Raw genomic sequence first — 21,450 nt, forward strand, 5'->3', positions numbered from 1 at the left:
CCCAAGGCTTGATGTCTGATAGACCCATCTCCATTACTGACCCCAGGACTTGATGTCTGATAGATCCCTCTCCATTACTAACCCCAGGGCTTGATGTCTGATAGACCCCTCTCCATTTCTAACCCCAGGGCTTGATGTCTGATAGACCCCTCTCCATTACTGACCCCAGGGCTTGATGTCTGATAGACCCCCCTCCATTACTAACCCCAGGGCTTGATGTCTGATAGACCCCTCTCCATTACTAACTCCAGGGCTTGATGTCTGATAGACCCCTCTCCATTACTAACCACAGGGCTTGATGTCTGATAGACCCCTCTCCATTACTAACCCCAGGGCTTGATGTCTGATAGACCCCTCTCCATTACTGACCCCAAGGGCTTGATGTCTGATAGACCCCTCTCCATTACTAACCCCAGGGCTTGATGTCTGATATACCCCTCTCCATTACTAACCCCAGGGCTTGATGTCTGATAGACCCCTCTCCATTACTAACCCCAGGGCTTGATGTCTGATATACCCCTCTCCATTACTAACCCCAGGGCTTGATGTCTGATATACCCCTCTCCATTACTAACCGCGGGGCTTGATGTCTGATAGACCCCTCTCCATTACTAACCCCGGGGCTTGATGGCTGATAGACCCCTCTCCATTACTGACCCCAGTGCTTGATGTCTGATAGAACCCTCTCCATTACTAACCCCAGGGCTTGATGTCTGATAGACCCCTCTCCATTACTAACCCCGGGGCTTGATGTCTGATAGACCCCTCTCCATTACTAAACCCGGGGCTTGATGTCTGATAGACTCCTCTCCATAACTAACCCCGGGGCTTGATGGCTGATAGACCCCTCTCCATTACTGACCCCAGTGATTGATGTCTGATAGACCCCTCTCCATTACTAACCCCAGGGCTTGATGTCTGATAGACTCCTCTCCATTACTAACCCCAGGGCTTAATGTCTGCTAGACCCCTCTGCATTACTGACCCCACGGCTTCATGTCTGATAGACCCCTCTCCATTACTAACCCCACGGCTTGATGGCTGATAGACCCCTCTCCATTACTAACCCCAGGGCTTGATGTCTGATAGTCCCCTCTCCATTACTATCCCCGGGGCTTGATGGCTGATAGACCCCTCTCCATTACTGACCCCAGTGCTTGATGTCTGATAGACCCCTCTCCACTACTAACCCCAGGGCTTGATGTCTGATAGACCCCTCTCCATTACTAACCCCGGGGCTTGATGGCTGATAGACCCCTCTTCATTACTGACCCCAGGACTTGATGTCTGATAGACCCCTCTCCATTACTGACCCCAGGGCTTGATGTCAGATAGACCCCTCTCCATTACTAACCCCAGGGCTTGATGTCTGATAGAACCCTCTCCATTACTAACCCCGGGGCTTCATGGCTGATAGACCCCTCTCCATTACTGACCCCAGGGCTTGATGTCTGATAGACCCCTCTCCATTACTAACCCCAGGGCTTGTTGTCTGATAGACTCCTCTCCATTACTAACCCCAGGGCTTAATGTCTGATAGACCCCTCTGCATTACTGACCCCACGGCTTGATGTCTGATAGACCCCTCTCCATTACTAACCCCACGGCTTGATGTCTGATAGACCCCTCTCCATTACTAACCCCAGGGCTTGATGCCTGATAGACCCCTCTCCATTACTAACCCCAGGGCTTGATGTCTGATAGAACCCTCTCCATTACTAACCCCAGGGCTTGATGTCTGATAGACCCCTCTCCATTACTAACCCCAGGGCTTGATGTCTGATAGACCCCTCTCCATTACTGACCCCAGGGCTTGATGTCTGATAGACCCCTCTCCATTACTAACCCCAGGGCTTGATGTCTGATAGATCCCTCTCCATTACTAACCCCAGGGCTTGATGTCTGATAGACCCCTCTCCATTACTAACCCCAGGGCTTGATGTCTGATAGACCCCTCTCCATTACTAACCCCAGGGCTTGATGTCTGATAGACCCCTCTCCATTACTGAACCCAGGGCTTGATGTCTGATAGACTCCTCTCCATTACTAACCCCAGGGCTTGATGTCTGATAGATCTGCCTCCATTACTAACCCCAGGGCTTGATGTCTGATAGACCCCTCTCCATTACTAACCCCAAGGCTTGATGTCTGATAGACCCATCTCCATTACTGACCCCAGGACTTGATGTCTGATAGACCCCTCTCCATTACTAACCCCAGGGCTTGATGTCTGATAGACCCCTCTCCATTTCTAACCCCAGGGCTTGATGTCTGATAGACCCCTCTCCATTACTGACCCCAGGGCTTGATGTCTGATAGACCCCCCTCCATTACTAACCCCAGGGCTTGATGTCTGATAGACCCCTCTCCATTACTAACTCCAGGGCTTGATGTCTGATAGACCCCTCTCCATTACTAACCCCAGGGCTTGATGTCTGATAGACCCCTCTCCATTACTAACCCCAGGGCTTGATGTCTGATAGACCCCTCTCCATTACTGACCCCAAGGGCTTGATGTCTGATAGACCCCTCTCCATTACTAACCCCAGGGCTTGATGTCTGATATACCCCTCTCCATTACTAACCCCAGGGCTTGATGTCTGATAGACCCCTCTCCATTACTAACCCCAGGGCTTGATGTCTGATAGACCCCTCTCCATTACTAACCCCAGGGCTTGATGTCTGATATACCCCTCTCCATTACTAACCCCAGGGCTTGATGTCTGATAGACCCCTCTCTATTACTGACCCCAGGGCTTGATGTCTGATAGACCCCTCTCCATTATTGACCCCAGGCCTTGATGTCTGATAGACCCCTCTCCATTACTAACCCCAGGGCTTGATGTCTGATAGATCCCTCTCCATTACTAACCCCGGGGCTTGATGTCTGATAGACCCCTCTCCATTACTAACCCCAGGGCTTGATGTCTGATAGACTCCTCTCCATTACTAACCCCAGGGCTTGATGTCTGATAGACTCCTCTCCATTACTAACCCCAGGGCTTGATGTCTGATAGATCTCTCTCCATTACTAACCCCAGGGCTTGATGTCTGATAGACCCCTCTCCATTACTAACCCCAAGGCTTGATGTCTGATAGACCCCTCTCCATTATTGACCCCAGGGCTTGATGTCTGATAGACCCCTCTCCATTACTAACCCCAGGGCTTGATGTCTGATAGACCCCTCTCCATTTCTAACCCCAGGGCTTGATGTCTGATAGACCCCTCTCCATTACTGACCCCAGGGCTTGATGTCTGATAGACCCCTCTCCATTACTGACCCCAGGGCTTGATGTCTGATAGACCCCCCTCCATTACTAATCCCAGGGCTTGATGTCTGATAGACCCCTCTCCATTACTAACTCCAGGGCTTGATGTCTGATAGACCCCTCTCCATTACTAACCCCAGGGCTTGATGTCTGATAGACCCCTCTCCATTACTAACCCCAGGGCTTGATGTCTGATAGACCCCTCTCCATTACTGACCCAAAGGGCTTGATGTCTGATAGACCCCTCTCCATTACTAACCCCAGGGCTTGATGTCTGATATACCCCTCTCCATTACTAACCCCAGGGCTTGATGTCTGATAGACCCCTCTCCATTACTAACCCCAGGGCTTGATGTCTGATATACCCCTCTCCATTACTAACCCCAGGGCTTGATGTCTGATATACCCCTCTCCATTACTAACCCCAGGGCTTGATGTCTGATAGACCCCTCTCTATTACTGACCCCAGGGCTTGATGTCTGATAGACCCCTCTCCATTATTGACCCCAGGGCTTGATGTCTGATAGACCCCTCTCCATTACTAACCCCAGGGCTTGATGTCTGATAGATCCCTCTCCATTACTAACCCCGGGGCTTGATGTCTGATAGACCCCTCTCCATTACTAACCCCAGGGCTTGATGTCTGATAGACTCCTCTCCATTACTAACCCCAGGGCTTGATGTCTGATAGACTCCTCTCCATTACTAACCCCAGGGCTTGATGTCTGATAGATCTCTCTCCATTACTAACCCCAGGGCTTGATGTCTGATAGACCCCTCTCCATTACTAACCCCAAGGCTTGATGTCTGATAGACCCCTCTCCATTATTGACCCCAGGGCTTGATGTCTGATAGACCCCTCTCCATTTCTAACCCCAGGGCTTGATGTCTGATAGACCCCTCTCCATTTCTAACCCCAGGGCTTGATGTCTGATAGACCCCTCTCCATTACTGACCCCAGGGCTTGATGTCTGATAGACCCCTCTCCATTACTGACCCCAAGGGCTTGATGTCTGATAGACCCCTCCCCATTACTAACCCCAGGGCTTGATGTCTGATAAACCCCTCTCCATTACTGATGCCAGGGCTTGATGTCTGATAGACCCCTCTCCATTACTGATGCCAGGGCTTGATGTCTGATAGACCCCTCTCGATTACTAACCCCAGGGCTTGATGTCTGATAGACCCCTCTCCATTACTGACCCCGGGGCTTGATGTCTGATAGACCCCTCTCCATTACTGATCCCAGGGCTTAATGTCTGATAAACCCCTCTCCATTACTAACCCCAGGGCTTAATGTCTGGTAAACCCCTCTCCATTACTAACCCCAGGGCTTAATGTCTGATAAACCCCTCTCCATTACTAACCCCAGGGCTTAATGTCTGATAGACCCCTCTCCATTACTAACCCCAGGGCTTGATGTCTGATAAACCCCTCTCCATTACTAACCCCAGGGCTTAATGTCTGATAGACCCCTCTCCATTACTAACCCCAGGGCTTGATGTCTGATAGACCCCTCTCCATTACTAACCCCAGGGCTTGATGTCTGATAGACCCCTCTCCATTACTAACCCCGGGGCTTGATGTCTGATAGACCCCTCTCCATTACTAACCCCAGGGCTTGATGTCTGATAGACCCCTCTCCATTACTAACCCCAGGGCTTAATGTCTGATAAACCCCTCCCCATTACTAACCCCAGGGATTAATGTCTGAGAGACCCCTCTCCATTACTAACCCCAGGGCTTAATGTCTGATAAACCCCTCCCCATTACTAACCCCAGGGCTTAATGTCTGAGAGACCCCTCTCCATTACTAACCCCAGGGCTTGATGTCTGATAGACCCCTCTCCATTATTGACCCCAGGGCTTGATGTCTGATAGACCCCTCTCCATTACTAACCCCAGGGCTTGATGTCTGATAGATCCCTCTCCATTACTAACCCCGGGGCTTGATGTCTGATAGACCCCTCTCCATTACTAACCCCAGGGCTTGATGTCTGATAGACTCCTCTCCATTACTAACCCCAGGGCTTGATGTCTGATAGACTCCTCTCCATTACTAACCCCAGGGCTTGATGTCTGATAGATCTCTCTCCATTACTAACCCCAGGGCTTGATGTCTGATAGACCCCTCTCCATTACTAACCCCAAGGCTTGATGTCTGATAGACCCCTCTCCATTATTGACCCCAGGGCTTGATGTCTGATAGACCCCTCTCCATTACTAACCCCAGGGCTTGATGTCTGATAGACCCCTCTCCATTTTTAACCCCAGGGCTTGATGTCTGATAGACCCCTCTCCATTACTGACCCCAGGGCTTGATGTCTGATAGACCCCTCTCCATTACTAACCCCAGGGCTTGATGTCTGATAGACCCCTCTCCATTACTAACCCCAGGGCTTGATGTCTGATAGACCCCTCTCCATTACTGACCCCAGTGCTTGATGTCTGATAGACCCCTCTCCATTACTAACCCCAGGGCTTGATGTCTGATAGACTCCTCTCCATTACTAACCCCAAGGCTTAATGTCTGATAGACCCCTCTGCATTACTGACCCCACGGCTTGATGTCTGATAGACCCCTCTCCATTACTAACCCCACGGCTTGATGTCTGATAGACCCCTCTCCATTACTAACCCCGGGGCTTGATGTGTGATAGACCCCTCTCCATTACTAACCCCAGGGCTTGATGTCTGATAGACCCCTCTCCATTACTAACCCCGGGGCTTGATGGCTGATAGACCCCTCTCCATTACTGACCCCAGGGTTTGATGTCTGATAGACCCCTCTCCATTACTAACCAGAGGGCTTGATGTCTGATAGACTCCTCTCCATTACTAACCCCAGGGCTTAATGTCTGATAGACCCCTCTGCATTACTGACCCCACGGCTTGATGTCTGATAGACCCCTCTCCATTACTAACCCCACGGCTTGATGTCTGATAGACCCCTCTCCATTACTAACCCCAGGGCTTGATGCCTGATAGACCCCTCTCCATTACTAACCCCAGGGCTTGATGTCTGATAGACCCCTCTCCATTACTAACCCCAGGGCTTGATGTCTGATAGACCCCTCTCCATTACTAACCCCAGGGCTTGATGTCTGATAGACCCCTCTCCATTACTAACCCCAGGGCTTGATGTCTGATAGATCTCTCTCCATCACTAACCCCAGGGCTTGATGTCTGATAGACCCCTCTCCATTACTAACCCCAGGGCTTGATGTCTGATAGACCCCTCTCCATTACTAACCCCAGGGCTTGATGTCTGATAGACCCCTCTCCATTACTAACCCCAAGGGCTTGATGTCTGATAGACACCTCTCCATTACTAACCCCAGGGCTTGATGTCTGATATACCCCTCTCCATTACTAACCCCAGGGCTTGATGTCTCATAGACCCCTCTCCATTACTGACCCCAGGGCTTGATGTCTGATAGACCCCTCTCCATTACTAACCCCAGGGCTTGATGTCTGAAAGACCCCCGTGCATTACTGACCCCAGGGCTTGATGTCTGATAGACCCTTCTCCATTACTAACCCCAGGGCTTGATGTCTGATAGACCCCTCTCCATTACTAACCCCAGGGCTTGATGTCTGATAGACCCCTCTGCATTACTGACCCCAGGGCTTGATGTCTGATAGACCCCTCTCCATTACTAACCCCAGGGCTTGATGTCTGATAGACCCCTCTCCATTACTAACCCCAGGGCTTGATGTCTGATAGACCCATCTCCATTACTGACCCAAGGGCTTGATGTCTGATAGACTCCTCTCCATTACTAACCCCAGGGCTTGATGTCTGATAGATCTCTCTCCATTACTAACCCAGGGCTTGATGTCTGATAGACCCCTCTCCATTACTAACCCCAGGGCTTGATGTCTGATAGACCCCTCTCCATTATTAACCCCAGGGCTTGATGTCTGATAGACCCCTCTCCATTACTGACCCAAGGGCTTGATGTCTGATAGACTCCTCTCCATTACTAACCCCAGGGCTTGATGTCTGATAGATCTCTCTCCATTACTAACCCAGGGCTTGATGTCTGATAGACCCCTCTCCATTACTAACCCCAGGGCTTGATGTCTGATAGACCCCTCTCCATTACTGACCTCAGGGCTTGATGTCTGATAGACCCCTCTCCATTACTAACCCCAGGGCTTGATGTCTGATAGACCCCTCTCCATTTCTAACCCCAGGGCTTGATGTCTGATAGACCCCTCTCCATTACTGACCCCAGGGCTTGATGTCTGATAGACCCCTCTCCATTACTAACCCCAGGGCTTGATGTCTGATAGACCCATCTCCATTACTAACCCCAGGGCTTGATGTCTGATAGACCCCTCTCCATAACTAACCCCAGGGCTTGATGTCTGATAGACCCCTCTCCATTACTAACCCCAGGGCTTGATGTCTGATAGACCCCTCTCCATTACTAACCCCAGGGCTTGATGTCTGATAGACCCCTCTCCATTACTGACCCCAAGGACTTTATGTCTGATAGACCCCTCTCCATTACTAACCCCAGGGCTTGATGTCTGATATACCCCTCTCCATTACTGACCCCAAGGACTTGATGTCTGATAGACCACTCTCCATTACTAACCCCAGGGCTTGATGTCTGATATACCCCTCTCCATTACTAACCCCAGGGCTTGATGTCTGATAGACCCCTCTCCATTACTGACCCCAGGGCTTGATGTCTGATAGACCCCTCTCCATTACTAACCCCAGGGCTTGATGTCTGATAGACCCCTCTCCATTACTAACCCCAGGGCTTGATGTCTGATAGACCCCTCTAAATTACTAACCCCAGGGCTTGATGTCTGATAGACCCCTCTCCATTACTAACCCCAGGGCTTGACGTCTGATAGATCTCTCTCCATTACTAACCCCAGGGCTTGATGTCTGATAGACCCCTCTCCATTACTAACCCCAGGGCTTGATGTCTGATAGACCCCTCTCCATTACTGACCCCAGGGCTTGATGTCTGATAGACTCCTCTCCATTACTAACCCCAGGGCTTGATGTCTGATAGATCTCTCTCCATTACTAACCCCAGGGCTTGATGTCTGATAGACCCCTCTCCATTACTAACCCCAGGGCTTGATGTCTGATAGACCCCTCTCCATTACTAACCCCAGGGCTTGATGTCTGATAGACCCATCTCCATTACTAACCCCAGGGCTTGATGTCTGATAGACTCCTCTCCATTACTAACCCCGGGGCTTGATGTCTGATAGACCCATCTCCATTACTAACCCCGGGGCTTGATGTCTGATAGACCCCTCTCCATTACTAACCCCAGGGCTTGATGTCTGATAGACCTCTCTCCATTACTAACCCCAGGGCTTGATGTCTGATACACCCCTCTCCATTACTAACCCTGGGGCTTGATGTCTGATAGACCCCTCTCCATTACTAACCCCAGGGCTTGATGTCTGATAGACCTCTCTCCATTAATAACCCCAGGGCTTGATGTCTGATAGACTCCTCTCCATTACTAACCCCAGGGCTTGATGTCTGATAGACCTCTCTCCATTACTAACCCCAGTACTTGATGTCTGATAGACCTCTCTCCATTACTAACCCCAAGGATTGATATCTGATAGACCCCTCTCCATTACTGACCCCAAGGCTTGATGTCTGATAGACCCCTCTCCATTACTGACCCCAGGGCTTGATGTCTGATAGACCCCTCTCCATTACTAACCCCAGGGCTTGATGTCTGATAGACCTCTCTCCATTTCTAACCCCAGGGCTTGATGTCTGATAGACCCCTCTCCATTACTAACCCCAGGGCTTGATGTCTGATAGACCCCTCTCCATTACTGACCTCAGGGCTTGATGTCTGATAGACCCCTCTCCATTACTAACCCCAGGGCTTGATGTCTGATAGACCCCTCTCCATTACTAACCCCAGGGCTTGATGTCTGATAGACTCCTCTCCATTACTAACCCCGGGGCTTGATGTCTGATAGACTCCTCTCCATTACTAACCCCGGGGCTTGATGTCTGATAGACCCCTCTCCTTTAATGACCCCGGGGCTTGATGTCTGATAGACCCCTCCCAATTACCAACCCCGGGCTTGATGTCTGATAGACCCCTCTCCATTACTGATCCCAGGGCTTGATGTCTGATAGACCCCTCTCCATTACTAACCCCAGGGCTTAATGTCTGATAAACCCCTCTCCATTACTAACCCCAGGGCTTAATGTCTGATAAACCCCTCTCCATTACTAACCCCAGGGCTTAATGTCTGATAGACCCCTCTCCATTACTAACCCCAGGGCTTGATGTCTGATAGACCCCTCCCCATTACTAACCCCAGGGCTTGATGTCTGATAGACCCCTCCCCATTACTAACCCCAGGGCTTGATGTCTGATAGACCCCTCTCCATTACTAACACCAGGGCTTGATGTCTGATAGACCCCTCTCCATTACTAACCACAGGGCTTGATGTCTCATAGACCTCTCTCCATTACTAACCCCAGGGCTTGATGTCTGATAGACCCCTCTCCATTACTAACCCCAGGGCTTGATGTCTGATAGACCCCTCTCCATTACTAACCCCAGGGCTTGATGTCTGATAGACTCCTCTCCATTACTAACCCCGGGGCTTGAAGTCTGATAGACCCCTCTTCATTACTAACCCCGGGGCTTGATGTCTGATAGACCCCTCTCCATTACTAACCCCAGGGCTTGATGTCTGATAGACCTCTCTCCATTACTAACCCCAGGGATTGATGTCTGATAGACCCCTCTCCATTACTAACCCCGGGGCTTGATGTCTGATAGACCCCTCTCCATTACTAACCCCAGAGCTTGATGTCTGATAGACCTCTCTCCATTAATAACCCCAGGGCTTGATGTCTGATAGACTCCTCTACATTCCTAACCCCAGGGCTTGATGTCTGATAGACCTCTCTCCATTACTAACCCCAGGGCTTGATGTCTGATAGACCTCTCTCCATTACTAACCCCAAGGCTTGATGTCTGATAGACCTCTCTCCATTACTGACCCCAAGGCTTGATGTCTGATAGACCCCTCTCCATTACTGACCTCAGGGCTTGATGTCTGATAGACCCCTCTCCATTACTAACCCCAGGGCTTGATGTCTGATAGACCTCTCTCCATTTCTAACCCCAGGGCTTGATGTCTGATAGACCCGTCTCCATTACTGACCCCAGGGCTTGATGTCTGATAGGACCCCTCTCCATTACTGACCCCAGGGCTTGATGTCTGATAGACCCCTCTCCATTACTGACCCCAGGGCTTGATGACTGATAGACCCCTCTCCATTACTGACCCCAGGGCTTGATATCTGATAGACCCCTCTCCATTACTGACCCCAGGGCTTGATGTCTGATAGACCCCTCTCCATTACTGACCCCAGGGCTTGATGTCTGATAGATGCCTCTCCTTTACTAACCTCAGAGCTTGATGTCTGATAGACTCCTCTCCATTACTAACCCCAGGGCTTGATGTCTGATAGACCCCTCTCCAATACTAACCCCGGGGCTTGATGTCTGATAGACTCCTCTCCATTACTAACCCCGGGGCTTGATGTCTGATAGACGCCTCTCCATTACCAACCCCGGGGCTTGATGTCTGATAGACCCCTCTCTATTACTAACCCCAGGGCTTTATGTCTGATAGACCCCTCTCCATTACTAACCCCAGGGCTTTATGTCTGATAGACCCCTCTCCATTACAACCCCAGGGCTTGATGTCTGATAGATCCCTCTCCATTACTAACCCCAGGGCTTGATGTCTGATAGACCCCTCTCCATTACTAACCCCAGGGCTTGATGTCTGATAGACCCATCTCCATTACTAACCCCAGGGCTTGATGTCTGATAGACTCCTCTCCATTACTGATCCCAGGGCTTGATGTCTGATAGACCCCTCTCCATTTCTAACCCCAGGGCTTAATGTCTGATAGACTCCTCTCCATTACTAACCCCGGGGCTTGATGTCTGATAGACCCCTCTCCATTACTAACCCCAGGGCTTGATGTCTGATAGACCCCTCTCCATTACCAACCCCAGGGCTTGATGTCTGATAGGACCCTCTCCATTACTGACCCCAGGGCTTGATGTCTGATAGACCCCTCCCCATTACTAACCCCAGGGCTTGATGTCTGATAGACCCCTCTCCATTACTGATCCCAGGGCTTGATGTCTGATAGACCCCTCTCCATTACCAACCCCAGGGCTTGATGTCTGATAGAACCCTCTCCATTACTGACCCCAGGGCTTGATGTCTGATAGACCCCTCTCCGTTACTAACCCCAGGGCTTGATGTCTGATATACCCCTCTCCTTTACTAACCTCAGGGCTTGATGTCTGATAGACTCCTCTCCATTACTAACCCCAGGGCTTGATGTCTGATAGACCTCTCTCCATTACTAACCCCAGGGCTTGATGTCTGATAGACCCCTCTCCATTACTAACCCCAGGGCTTGATGTCTGATAGACTCCTCTCCATTACTAACCCCGGGGCTTGATGTCTGATAGACTCCTCTCCATTACTAACCCCGGGGCTTGATGTCTGAAAGACCCCTCCCCATTACCAACCCCGGGCTTGATGTCTGATAGAACCCTCTTCATTACTGACCCCAGGGCTTGATGTCTGATAGACCCCTCTCCATTACTAACCCCAGGGCTTGATGTCTGATAGACCCCTCTCCATTACTAACCCCAGGGCTTGATGTCTGATAGACCCCTCTCCATTACTGACCCCAGTGCTTGATGTCTGATAGACCCCTCTCCATTACTAACCCCAGGGCTTGATGTCTGATAGACTCCTCTCCATTACTAACCCCAAGGCTTAATGTCTGATAGACCCCTCTGCATTACTGACCCCACGGCTTGATGTCTGATAGACCCCTCTCCATTACTAACCCCACGGCTTGATGTCTGATAGACCCCTCTCCATTACTAACCCCGGGGCTTGATGTGTGATAGACCCCTCTCCATTACTAACCCCAGGGCTTGATGTCTGATAGACCCCTCTCCATTACTAACCCCGGGGCTTGATGGCTGATAGACCCCTCTCCATTACTGACCCCAGGGCTTGATGTCTGATAGACCCCTCTCCATTACTAACCCCAGGGCTTGATGTCTGATAGACCCCTCTCCATTACTAACCCCAGGGCTTGATGTCTGATAGACCCCTCTAAATTACTAACCCCAGGGCTTGATGTCTGATAGACCCCTCTCCATTACTAACCCCAGGGCTTGACGTCTGATAGATCTCTCTCCATTACTAACCCCAGGGCTTGATGTCTGATAGACCCCTCTCCATTACTAACCCCAGGGCTTGATGTCTGATAGACCCCTCTCCATTACTGACCCCAGGGCTTGATGTCTGATAGACTCCTCTCCATTACTAACCCCAGGGCTTGATGTCTGATAGATCTCTCTCCATTACTAACCCCAGGGCTTGATGTCTGATAGACCCCTCTCCATTACTAACCCCAGGGCTTGATGTCTGATAGACCCCTCTCCATTACTAACCCCAGGGCTTGATGTCTGATAGACCCATCTCCATTACTAACCCCAGGGCTTGATGTCTGATAGACTCCTCTCCATTACTAACCCCGGGGCTTGATGTCTGATAGACCCATCTCCATTACTAACCCCGGGGCTTGATGTCTGATAGACCCCTCTCCATTACTAACCCCAGGGCTTGATGTCTGATAGACCTCTCTCCATTACTAACCCCAGGGCTTGATGTCTGATACACCCCTCTCCATTACTAACCCTGGGGCTTGATGTCTGATAGACCCCTCTCCATTACTAACCCCAGGGCTTGATGTCTGATAGACCTCTCTCCATTAATAACCCCAGGGCTTGATGTCTGATAGACTCCTCTCCATTACTAACCCCAGGGCTTGATGTCTGATAGACCTCTCTCCATTACTAACCCCAGTACTTGATGTCTGATAGACCTCTCTCCATTACTAACCCCAAGGATTGATATCTGATAGACCCCTCTCCATTACTGACCCCAAGGCTTGATGTCTGATAGACCCCTCTCCATTACTGACCCCAGGGCTTGATGTCTGATAGACCCCTCTCCATTACTAACCCCAGGGCTTGATGTCTGATAGACCTCTCTCCATTTCTAACCCCAGGGCTTGATGTCTGATAGACCCCTCTCCATTACTAACCCCAGGGCTTGATGTCTGATAGACCCCTCTCCATTACTGACCTCAGGGCTTGATGTCTGATAGACCCCTCTCCATTACTAACCCCAGGGCTTGATGTCTGATAGACCCCTCTCCATTACTAACCCCAGGGCTTGATGTCTGATAGACTCCTCTCCATTACTAACCCCGGGGCTTGATGTCTGATAGACTCCTCTCCATTACTAACCCCGGGGCTTGATGTCTGATAGACCCCTCTCCTTTAATGACCCCGGGGCTTGATGTCTGATAGACCCCTCCCAATTACCAACCCCGGGCTTGATGTCTGATAGACCCCTCTCCATTACTGATCCCAGGGCTTGATGTCTGATAGACCCCTCTCCATTACTAACCCCAGGGCTTAATGTCTGATAAACCCCTCTCCATTACTAACCCCAGGGCTTAATGTCTGATAAACCCCTCTCCATTACTAACCCCAGGGCTTAATGTCTGATAGACCCCTCTCCATTACTAACCCCAGGGCTTGATGTCTGATAGACCCCTCCCCATTACTAACCCCAGGGCTTGATGTCTGATAGACCCCTCCCCATTACTAACCCCAGGGCTTGATGTCTGATAGACCCCTCTCCATTACTAACACCAGGGCTTGATGTCTGATAGACCCCTCTCCATTACTAACCACAGGGCTTGATGTCTCATAGACCTCTCTCCATTACTAACCCCAGGGCTTGATGTCTGATAGACCCCTCTCCATTACTAACCCCAGGGCTTGATGTCTGATAGACCCCTCTCCATTACTAACCCCAGGGCTTGATGTCTGATAGACTCCTCTCCATTACTAACCCCGGGGCTTGAAGTCTGATAGACCCCTCTTCATTACTAACCCCGGGGCTTGATGTCTGATAGACCCCTCTCCATTACTAACCCCAGGGCTTGATGTCTGATAGACCTCTCTCCATTACTAACCCCAGGGATTGATGTCTGATAGACCCCTCTCCATTACTAACCCCGGGGCTTGATGTCTGATAGACCCCTCTCCATTACTAACCCCAGAGCTTGATGTCTGATAGACCTCTCTCCATTAATAACCCCAGGGCTTGATGTCTGATAGACTCCTCTACATTCCTAACCCCAGGGCTTGATGTCTGATAGACCTCTCTCCATTACTAACCCCAGGGCTTGATGTCTGATAGACCTCTCTCCATTACTAACCCCAAGGCTTGATGTCTGATAGACCTCTCTCCATTACTGACCCCAAGGCTTGATGTCTGATAGACCCCTCTCCATTACTGACCTCAGGGCTTGATGTCTGATAGACCCCTCTCCATTACTAACCCCAGGGCTTGATGTCTGATAGACCTCTCTCCATTTCTAACCCCAGGGCTTGATGTCTGATAGACCCGTCTCCATTACTGACCCCAGGGCTTGATGTCTGATAGGACCCCTCTCCATTACTGACCCCAGGGCTTGATGTCTGATAGACCCCTCTCCATTACTGACCCCAGGGCTTGATGACTGATAGACCCCTCTCCATTACTGACCCCAGGGCTTGATATCTGATAGACCCCTCTCCATTACTGACCCCAGGGCTTGATGTCTGATAGACCCCTCTCCATTACTGACCCCAGGGCTTGATGTCTGATAGATGCCTCTCCTTTACTAACCTCAGAGCTTGATGTCTGATAGACTCCTCTCCATTACTAACCCCAGGGCTTGATGTCTGATAGACCCCTCTCCAATACTAACCCCGGGGCTTGATGTCTGATAGACTCCTCTCCATTACTAACCCCGGGGCTTGATGTCTGATAGACGCCTCTCCATTACCAACCCCGGGGCTTGATGTCTGATAGACCCCTCTCTATTACTAACCCCAGGGCTTTATGTCTGATAGACCCCTCTCCATTACTAACCCCAGGGCTTTATGTCTGATAGACCCCTCTCCATTACAACCCCAGGGCTTGATGTCTGATAGATCCCTCTCCATTACTAACCCCAGGGCTTGATGTCTGATAGACCCCTCTCCATTACTAACCCCAGGGCTTGATGTCTGATAGACCCATCTCCATTACTAACCCCAGGGCTTGATGTCTGATAGACTCCTCTCCATTACTGATCCCAGGGCTTGATGTCTGATAGACCCCTCTCCATTTCTAACCCCAGGGCTTAATGTCTGATAGACTCCTCTCCATTACTAACCCCGGGGCTTGATGTCTGATAGACCCCTCTCCATTACTAACCCCAGGGCTTGATGTCTGATAGACCCCTCTCCATTACCAACCCCAGGGCTTGATGTCTGATAGGACCCTCTCCATTACTGACCCCAGGGCTTGATGTCTGATAGACCCCTCCCCATTACTAACCCCAGGGCTTGATGTCTGATAGACCCCTCTCCATTACTGATCCCAGGGCTTGATGTCTGATAGACCCCTCTCCATTACCAACCCCAGGGCTTGATGTCTGATAGAACCCTCTCCATTACTGACCCCAGGGCTTGATGTCTGATAGACCCCTCTCCGTTACTAACCCCAGGGCTTGATGTCTGATATACCCCTCTCCTTTACTAACCTCAGGGCTTGATGTCTGATAGACTCCTCTCCATTACTAACCCCAGGGCTTGATGTCTGATAGACCTCTCTCCATTACTAACCCCAGGGCTTGATGTCTGATAGACCCCTCTCCATTACTAACCCCAGGGCTTGATGTCTGATAGACTCCTCTCCATTACTAACCCCGGGGCTTGATGTCTGATAGACTCCTCTCCATTACTAACCCCGGGGCTTGATGTCTGATAGACCCCTCCCCATTACCAACCCCGGGCTTGATGTCTGATAGAACCCTCTTCATTACTGACCCCAGGGCTTGATGTCTGATAGACCCCTCTCCATTACTAACCCCAGGGCTTGATGTCTGATAGACCCCTCTCCATTACTAACCCCAGGGCTTGATGTCTGATAGACCCCTCTCCATTACTGACCCCAGTGCTTGATGTCTGATAGACCCCTCTCCATTACTAACCCCAGGGCTTGATGTCTGATAGACTCCTCTCCATTACTAACCCCAAGGCTTAATGTCTGATAGACCCCTCTGCATTACTGACCCCACGGCTTGATGTCTGATAGACCCCTCTCCATTACTAACCCCACGGCTTGATGTCTGATAGACCCCTCTCCATTACTAACCCCGGGGCTTGATGTGTGATAGACCCCTCTCCATTACTAACCCCAGGGCTTGATGTCTGATAGACCCCTCTCCATTACTAACCCCGGGGCTTGATGGCTGATAGACCCCTCTCCATTACTGACCCCAGGGTTTGATGTCTGATAGACCCCTCTCCATTACTAACCAGAGGGCTTGATGTCTGATAGACTCCTCTCCATTACTAACCCCAGGGCTTAATGTCTGATAGACCCCTCTGCATTACTGACCCCACGGCTTGATGTCTGATAGACCCCTCTCCATTACTAACCCCACGGCTTGATGTCTGATAGACCCCTCTCCATTACTAACCCCAGGGCTTGATGCCTGATAGACCCCTCTCCATTACTAACCCCAGGGCTTGATGTCTGATAGACCCCTCTCCATTACTAACCCCAGGGCTTGATGTCTGATAGACCCCTCTCCATTACTAACCCCAGGGCTTGATGTCTGATAGACCCCTCTCCATTACTAACCCCAGGGCTTGATGTCTGATAGATCTCTCTCCATCACTAACCCCAGGGCTTGATGTCTGATAGACCCCTCTCCATTACTAACCCCAGGGCTTGATGTCTGATAGACTCCTCTACATTCCTAACCCCAGGGCTTGATGTCTGATAGACCTCTCTCCATTACTAACCCCAGGGCTTGATGTCTGATAGACCTCTCTCCATTACTAACCCCAAGGCTTGATGTCTGATAGACCCCTCTCCATTACTGACCCCAAGTCTTGATGTCTGATAGACCCCTCTCCATTACTGACCTTAGGGCTTGATGTCTGATAGACCCCTGTCCATTACTAACCCCAGGGCTTGATGTCTGATAGACCTCTCTCCATTTCTAAACCCAGGGCTTGATGTCTGATAGACCCGTCTCCATTACTGACCCCAGGGCTTGATGTCTGATAGACCCCTCTCCATTACTAACCCCAGGGCTTGATGTCTGATAGACCCCTCTCCATTACTAACCCCAGGGCTTGATGTCTGATAGACCCCTCTCCATTACTAACCCCAGGGCTTGATGTCTGATAGACCCCTCTCCATTACTAACCCCAGGGCTTGATGTCTGATAGACCCCTCTCCATTACTAACCCCAAGGGCTTGATGTCTGATAGACACCTCTCCATTACTAACCCCAGGGCTTGATGTCTGATATACCCCTCTCCATTACTAACCCCAGGGCTTGATGTCTCATAGACCCCTCTCCATTACTGACCCCAGGGCTTGATGTCTGATAGACCCCTCTCCATTACTAACCCCAGGGCTTGATGTCTGAAAGACCCCCGTGCATTACTGACCCCAGGGCTTGATGTCTGATAGACCCTTCTCCATTACTAACCCCAGGGCTTGATGTCTGATAGACCCCTCTCCATTACTAACCCCAGGGCTTGATGTCTGATAGACCCCTCTGCATTACTGACCCCAGGGCTTGATGTCTGATAGACCCCTCTCCATTACTAACCCCAGGGCTTGATGTCTGATAGACCCCTCTCCATTACTAACCCCAGGGCTTGATGTCTGATAGACCCATCTCCATTACTGACCCAAGGGCTTGATGTCTGATAGACTCCTCTCCATTACTAACCCCAGGGCTTGATGTCTGATAGATCTCTCTCCATTACTAACCCAGGGCTTGATGTCTGATAGACCCCTCTCCATTACTAACCCCAGGGCTTGATGTCTGATAGACCCCTCTCCATTATTAACCCCAGGGCTTGATGTCTGATAGACCCCTCTCCATTACTGACCCAAGGGCTTGATGTCTGATAGACTCCTCTCCATTACTAACCCCAGGGCTTAATGTCTGATAGATCTCTCTCCATTACTAACCCAGGGCTTGATGTCTGATAGACCCCTCTCCATTACTAACCCCAGGGCTTGATGTCTGATAGACCCCTCTCCATTACTGACCTCAGGGCTTGATGTCTGATAGACCCCTCTCCATTACTAACCCCAGGGCTTGATGTCTGATAGACCCCTCTCCATTTCTAACCCCAGGGCTTGATGTCTGATAGACCCCTCTCCATTACTGACCCCAGGGCTTGATGTCTGATAGACCCCTCTCCATTACTAACCCCAGGGCTTGATGTCTGATAGACCCATCTCCATTACTAACCCCAGGGCTTGATGTCTGATAGACCCCTCTCCATAACTAACCCCAGGGCTTGATGTCTGATAGACCCCTCTCCATTACTAACCCCAGGGCTTGATGTCTGATAGACCCCTCTCCATTACTAACCCCAGGGCTTGATGTCTGATAGACCCCTCTACATTACTGACCCCAAGGACTTTATGTCTGATAGACCCCTCTCCATTACTAACCCCAGGGCTTGATGTCTGATATACCCCTCTCCATTACTGACCCCAAGGACTTGATGTCTGATAGACCACTCTCCATTACTAACCCCAGGGCTTGATGTCTGATATACCCCTCTCCATTACTAACCCCAGGGCTTGATGTCTGATAGACCCCTCTCCATTACTGACCCCAGGGCTTGATGTCTGATAGACCCCTCTCCATTACTAACCCCAGGGCTTGATGTCTGATAGACCCCTCTCCATTACTAACCCCAGGGCTTGATGTCTGATAGACCCCTCTAAATTACTAACCCCAGGGCTTGATGTCTGATAGACCCCTCTCCATTACTAACCCCAGGGCTTGACGTCTGATAGATCTCTCTCCATTACTAACCCCAGGGCTTGATGTCTGATAGACCCCTCTCCATTACTAACCCCAGGGCTTGATGTCTGATAGACCCCTCTCCATTACTGACCCCAGGGCTTGATGTCTGATAGACTCCTCTCCATTACTAACCCCAGGGCTTGATGTCTGATAGATCTCTCTCCATTACTAACCCCAGGGCTTGATGTCTGATAGACCCCTCTCCATTACTAACCCCAGGGCTTGATGTCTGATAGACCCCTCTCCATTACTAACCCCAGGGCTTGATGTCTGATAGACCCATCTCCATTACTAACCCCAGGGCTTGATGTCTGATAGACTCCTCTCCATTACTAACCCCGGGGCTTGATGTCTGATAGACCCATCTCCATTACTAACCCCGGGGCTTGATGTCTGATAGACCCCTCTCCATTACTAACCCCAGGGCTTGATGTCTGATAGACCTCTCTCCATTACTAACCCCAGGGCTTGATGTCTGATACACCCCTCTCCATTACTAACCCTGGGGCTTGATGTCTGATAGACCCCTCTCCATTACTAACCCCAGGGCTTGATGTCTGATAGACCTCTCTCCATTAATAACCCCAGGGCTTGATGTCTGATAGACTCCTCTCCATTACTAACCCCAGGGCTTGATGTCTGATAGACCTCTCTCCATTACTAACCCCAGTACTTGATGTCTGATAGACCTCTCTCCATTACTAACCCCAAGGATTGATATCTGATAGACCCCTCTCCATTACTGACCCCAAGGCTTGATGTCTGATAGACCCCTCTCCATTACTGACCCCAGGGCTTGATGTCTGATAGACCCCTCTCCATTACTAACCCCAGGGCTTGATGTCTGATAGACCTCTCTCCATTTCTAACCCCAGGGCTTGATGTCTGATAGACCCCTCTCCATTACTAACCCCAGGGCTTGATGTCTGATAGACCCCTCTCCATTACTGACCTCAGGGCTTGATGTCTGATAGACCCCTCTCCATTACTAACCCCAGGGCTTGATGTCTGATAGACCCCTCTCCATTACTAACCCCAGGGCTTGATGTCTGATAGACTCCTCTCCATTACTAACCCCGGGGCTTGATGTCTGATAGACTCCTCTCCATTACTAACCCCGGGGCTTGATGTCTGATAGACCCCTCTCCTTTAATGACCCCGGGGCTTGATGTCTGATAGACCCCTCCCAATTACCAACCCCGGGCTTGATGTCTGATAGACCCCTCTCCATTACTGATCCCAGGGCTTGATGTCTGATAGACCCCTCTCCATTACTAACCCCAGGGCTTAATGTCTGATAAACCCCTCTCCATTACTAACCCCAGGGCTTAATGTCTGATAAACCCCTCTCCATTACTAACCCCAGGGCTTAATGTCTGATAGACCCCTCTCCATTACTAACCCCAGGGCTTGATGTCTGATAGACCCCTCCCCATTACTAACCCCAGGGCTTGATGTCTGATAGACCCCTCCCCATTACTAACCCCAGGGCTTGATGTCTGATAGACCCCTCTCCATTACTAACACCAGGGCTTGATGTCTGATAGACCCCTCTCCATTACTAACCACAGGGCTTGATGTCTCATAGACCTCTCTCCATTACTAACCCCAGGGCTTGATGTCTGATAGACCCCTCTCCATTACTAACCCCAGGGCTTGATGTCTGATAGACCCCTCTCCATTACTAACCCCAGGGCTTGATGTCTGATAGACTCCTCTCCATTACTAACCCCGGGGCTTGAAGTCTGATAGACCCCTCTTCATTACTAACCCCGGGGCTTGATGTCTGATAGACCCCTCTCCATTACTAACCCCAGGGCTTGATGTCTGATAGACCTCTCTCCATTACTAACCCCAGGGATTGATGTCTGATAGACCCCTCTCCATTACTAACCCCGGGGCTTGATGTCTGATAGACCCCTCTCCATTACTAACCCCAGAGCTTGATGTCTGATAGACCTCTCTCCATTAATAACCCCAGGGCTTGATGTCTGATAGACTCCTCTACATTCCTAACCCCAGGGCTTGATGTCTGATAGACCTCTCTCCATTACTAACCCCAGGGCTTGATGTCTGATAGACCTCTCTCCATTACTAACCCCAAGGCTTGATGTCTGATAGACCTCTCTCCATTACTGACCCCAAG

Source organism: Phyllobates terribilis, unplaced genomic scaffold (assembly GCF_046119375.1).
Source record: "Phyllobates terribilis strain yellow unplaced genomic scaffold, ASM4611937v1 Scaffold_8__6_contigs__length_399053987, whole genome shotgun sequence".
Lineage (NCBI taxonomy): Eukaryota > Metazoa > Chordata > Amphibia > Anura > Dendrobatidae > Phyllobates > Phyllobates terribilis.